General features: G+C 46.9%; 1 pseudogene; it reads right to left on the reverse strand.

Annotated features, from left to right (window-relative positions):
- Positions 1–922, reverse strand: LOC142073045 (olfactory receptor 51G2-like; annotated as a pseudogene).
- Positions 923–5605: the final 4683 nt, after the last annotated feature.

Consider the following 5605-nt stretch of genomic DNA (forward strand, 5'->3'; position numbering starts at 1 on the left):
TCACTTGACAAATAGCCCGATTATCCTCTCATGAAGGTGTTTGCTTTTCACACTGTACACAATGGGGTTCATTGGGGAGGGACCAGCAGGTAGACGTAGCCCAGGATAATCAGAAGCAAGTGAGAAGAGCTATTCCCGAATCTGTGTATCAAAGCCAGGTTGAAGTCTGATATGTAAAAGAGCACGACAGCATAGAGGTGGGAGACGCAGGTGTTTAGGGCCCTGAGGCACTCTCTGTGGGATGTGATGCTCAGCACTGTTTTGAGGATCATCACATAAGAGAGGAAGATGAGGAACGAGTCCAACCCAACTGTGATGACTTTAACAAACAAACCTTGGATGCTGTTCACTGAGATGTCTGAACAAGCCACCTTCAGGATGTCCGGGTTCAGGCAGTAGGAATGGGAGAGGACATTTTCTCGACAGTATCAGAACTGTTTCAGGAGAATGGGAGTATTAGTACCACCGATCTTACCACAGCCACCAGCCCGTCATGGCTATTCTCGATGGAGTTAAGATGGAGGCATATCTCAGTGGGTTATGCGATGAAGAGGTCAAAGGCCATCAACAAGAGGACAGAGGATTCAATTTTTGAAAGCGAGTGGATGAAGAACATCTGAGCAAAACAGGCATCAAGGCTGATTCCCCTAGAGTTAAACAAGTATATGCCCAGTATCGTCGGTATGGTGGTTATGGATAAGCCAAGATCCGTGACAGCCAACATGGAAAGGAAAATGTACATGGACTCATGGAGGCTTGGATCTGTTTTTATAAAGAACAGAATGACTGAATTTCCTACTATTGAAATAACATACATGAAGCAGAAGGGGATAGAGATCCAGAGGTGGATGTCTTCCAGCCCAAGTATCCCGGTGACAAGGAACATTACAGAGTTGAATTTAGTGTCATTGACAGCTGACATAATGTACTGGGCAGGTGCGGGGACTTTTGAACTTTCGTTCCTGAAAAGAAAAAGAACAGGAGACTAGATGATATTTAGAGAGACATCTTTCTGCTCTCAGGACAAATCTAGAGATTCCCAGGACCTCAAGGAAAATCAGCAAAAAATTGTCTGGGATTTATACCACCAATAGGAAGATAGGCACTGCCAGTCTGCCTAGTCCAGTAGCCAGTAAGGGATCCTGCAAAGGAAGGTGGAAGAAGCCTTGCAATAGGGAACTAAGATATACCCTGATCCCATGGAAAGTTTCCCCCTGACACCCACTCGTTAGACATATTTTGTCATGTAAATCAGGAAGGTTTCGATCCCTTACAAAACGTTTTTGAAAAAAATTCTCAGTACTGTAGTTGTATTTCCTGATTACTCGTTTAAACATCCCATCCTTCTTTGAATCCTGAGAAGCTGCTGGGCCCATTGATATTTTGTGGCTGGGAGTTGCACATGTGGAAGTATAACATTGTATATGAGAGGGCATGCCAAAACATATTACAAAGTATCTGAGAGAGCACACGTAGGGACAGTTAGCTTTTGAATGGAGAAGCAATTAAGATAGAGCCAGCACTTCTAAGAAGCAGGCATCAGAATGGAAGGTGTGAAGGGCAATTACTTAAGTTAACTGGATGCTGTTAAAGGAGATTGTTAATGGTGGCAGGTAATTGAAGATACGTGACTGGTCTCAGGGATCTCGAAGGGTGGTGACTAAAATCTTTTTCTTCTTTTGTCTGTAACTTCTCTGTAACTTGTTCTCCAGCAAGCTGTATAAATTAAGAGACACAAGCCCCACTCGGGGGGCTCACTTCTAAATGTATTAGCAGAGCAGCTTTGCTAATAAAACAGAGTGGTCTGATAAATTGTGAGTCTGAGTCAAACTTTGACAATTTGGAGGTCCCACCGAGATGGCAAGCGGCTTCACTGAGGCTGTGTGATCCCTGACTGCCTTGCAGGATGATCGTGGCAGCCAGCGCCTGGACGCTTAGTCCAAGCGATCCTCCACAAGACAGAAAGGTACACAGCAGCAGCGCAGTCTACGCCATTGAACTTGTTGGTTCCCACTCTGTTTGGGTAGGGGTCTTTGGATCCAGCTTCTGGAATCAGACGTCTCAGGTAATTATTATTTTTGTGCTTTAATCGGTTTGAGGACTGTCTTGTCTTTGTGTCTATCCGTCTTCCCCGTGGTGTGTGTGTGAATCTGGGAGCCATCTCTGTCCGGAGACTGGCTGACCAAGGGGTCCCCATCCCCACGGTCTGAATAAGTGGAATCTGCACAGCTGCAGCCGCACCACGCCTTGGGTATAACCCCTGGTGTGAAAGCAAGGGCAGTTGAGGCAGTAGCCTGTGGGCTCCTTTCTGTGTGTTCCACCGGGCACCGCTCTGCTGAGCCCGAATTTCCTTCTTGTGTGAGTGGTGTGTGAAGTCCTCCTGGATGGGTAGTCAGAAGTCTAAGGTAGAACAGTTCCCTAAGGGAACTCCAGCTTATTTTATGTATTTTAGGAGGGGTCCGGACTCTTGTAGGTTTCTTGAAAAATGGTCCAAATTAGCTCTAGAGAACCCCAAATTACAGTGGCCACTGTTAGGTTCTTGGGACAAGGATCTAGTGGACGCTTTAAAAAGCAAACTCGTTCTCCCAAAAACCAAATTGGAGAGAGGAGAAGTAGACTGCTTCATGCACTGGTGGGAAGAGGCAAATCATAGATGGACTGAGTCAAAACTCACCTCTCTTAAAAATTCTATCAAAAAACTAACAGTTCAATTGGATGCAGTCTCTCCCACCACTAGTCCGAGCGCTCCCCTTTGCCCAGTCCTGTGCAATGATCCGGATCAAACCCGACCCCCACCATACTCCTGTGCAAATAAGAAATCAGAAAAGAAAAAATCTTCAGTGACTACAGATAATGAAAGTGAAGAAGATACCCTCATTGGCCTCGCAGCTCTGCAAAATATTATGAAGAAGAAATCCAAAGCAGACTGCAAAGATTCTCTTGACATCTCTTCTTGGAAAAGAGAACCTGATGGGAGGTTAATGAGAGACTCTGATCAAACTGTTGTGGCACCCTTACGAGTCCTTAAGATGGGAGAAAGTGAGTCCATATGGGATTATAAGCCCTGGACTCGTACGGAACTTTTATCTATAGTTAAAAGTTTTCCCAAACCACAGAAAAACTCTGTCAAATTTGCTGAGGAGTTTCTGTTAATCTCTGAAAACTATGAACCCTCTGAGACAGATCTCCTCCAACTGTGTAAATTTTTAGCTCCTGCCAGTTATTATGAAAAATGGCTGGCTGCCGCAGACTGGCCAGCTGAGGCACGCCACTCAACCATAAAAAGTACTGGCCCAGATTCGGCATACAGAGACCGGTGTATGGCTCTTTGGAAGCGCCTGCATCAAGCCATTCTCAAAGTGTGGTCTCCTAAAACAAACTGGACAGCAATACATTGCTGTAAGCAAGGACAAGGAGAAAGCCCAGGCGACTATAGGTCCCAGCTAACTGATATTTTCCTACAACATTCAGGAATACAAGAGCCCGATGTAAATGGGCAGGGGGCCTTGGCACATGCATTTGTTGATGGTCTTCTCCCTGCCACAGGCAGCATGTTAAAATGAATAAGTGTGGGATGGGAGACTGAAACCATGGACAAATTGCTGGCAGTAGCAGAGCATTGCCCCCACACTTTAAAAGGAAAGGAGGAACAGTCCTCCCAAAAGTTAATGGCTCTGCAGATACAGCATTATTCAGGACTAAGCAGACCACACCCGGGACAGGGAAGGGGGTGGGGGGCTGCATTAACTGGGGTTTGTAACTACTGTAAACAGCCTGGACACTGGAAAAAAGAGTGTCCAAGACGACCTAATAATTGTATGAGAAATCAAGTGAACTCCCCGCTGGTTCCTCCAGCTGATCCCCAACCCTATTTTTCACCCCAACAATGACGGGATGCTGGGGAACCTCACAAAGGTTTAGCTCCCTTATTATCTCTGTCCCCTACTGGAGAATGTGTCCTGACTGTAAATGATCTCTCTCTCCCTTTCCTTGTTGATGCTGGAGCTTCTCTTTCTACAGTCCACACCACTGACTTGCCTGAGGCTCCCCGATCTGGAAAATCTGTGTCTGCTGTTGGCATTACAGGGATCCCTACCTCTTTGACCCTCTCAAAACCTTTGTCTGTTCAGGTCGGTCCCCGCTCTGAGGAGCATGCATTCCTCCTCTCTGATTCCACCCCTGCAAACCTTCTGGGAAGGGACTTGTTATGCAAACTTGGCTGTTCTATTTACTGCTCCCCAGATGCTGTCTATCTGCAAATCCCTCAGTCTTCCTTATGTGATTCTGTAGCGTCCCTGCTGTCTGAAACTTCCCTCTCCACTCCGGTCCCTTGCTCTCCCTTAACTCCATCCCTAGAGCACCTAATCTCTCAGGTTCCTTCCTCCCTATGGCCATCTCACCCATCTGAAGTGGGCCGATTAAATACTGACCCAGTTCGGATTACTGTAGACAATTCCAAACTTCTGCCTTGCCTATCTCAGTATCCTTTGAATCCTGAGGCAGAGGCTGAGATTGTTCCAGTTATATCTGCATTAAAAGAACAAGGAATTATTGTCCCTTGTTCCAGCCCCTGTAACACCCCTATCCTCCCAGTTCAAAAGGTTGATGGCAAATCATGGCGATTTGTTCAAGACCTTTGAGCTATTAACCGTATTGTCATACCTTCTTTTCCAGTGGTTCCTAACCCTGCTACAATACTAGCGTCTATTCCTCCAAATGCAACCCACTTTACTGTTGGAGATTTGTGCTCCGCTTTCTTCTCTGTCCCAGTTCACTCTGAATCCCAGTATCTCTTTGCCTTCTCCTACAAGGGTCAGCAATATACATGGACTACCCTTCCCCAGGGGTATACAGAGAGTCCATCCTATTTTTCTCAAGGCCTAGCCAGGGATCTCGCTGATCTGGTTTTCCCATCAGGATCCACACAGATCCAATATGTGGACAACTTACTCCTGTGCTCCCCCTCTCTGTCTGCCTCAGAAACTGATTCACTAACACTTCTCACAGCTTTCGCAAACAAGGGTCATAAGGCTTCTCGCACAAAATTGCAGCTCTGCCAAACCTCTGTCACATACCTAGGCTTCCTTCTCTCCTGGGCTCCCGTACACTCTATCCGGCCCGGATACAAGCCATCCTTAGCTTTCCCCAGCCTTGCTCTCCACGCCAGGTCAGAAAATTCTTAGGCATGACAGGGTTCTGTAGGCAATGGATTCCCCAATATGCTTCTCTGGCTAAACCACTCCAAGAACTCACTCGGTCCTCTGTACCTAACCCCATGCCATGGCCACTTGAAGCAAATGCTGCTTTCATCTCCCTTAAGCAGAATTTAGCCTCTGCCCCTGCCTTAGGGTTGCCTAACTATGACAAGCCTTTTACCCTTTTCTGTCACGAACAATCTGCTTGTGCCCTCGGGGTTCTTACTCAGGAGCACGGTGACAGAAATCACCCGGTGGCTTATTTTTCTGCAACCTTGGACCCTGTAGCCCAGGGTTTACCCCCTGCCTACGCGCTGTAGCTGCTGCAGTGTGCCTGATTGAGATGTCTGAGTCCCTTGTCCTCCGCTCTCCTCTCACTCTCATGGTTCCCCATTCTGTGGAAACTCTCC

Source organism: Caretta caretta, chromosome 1 (assembly GCF_965140235.1).
Source record: "Caretta caretta isolate rCarCar2 chromosome 1, rCarCar1.hap1, whole genome shotgun sequence".
Taxonomy (NCBI): Eukaryota; Metazoa; Chordata; order Testudines; family Cheloniidae; genus Caretta; species Caretta caretta.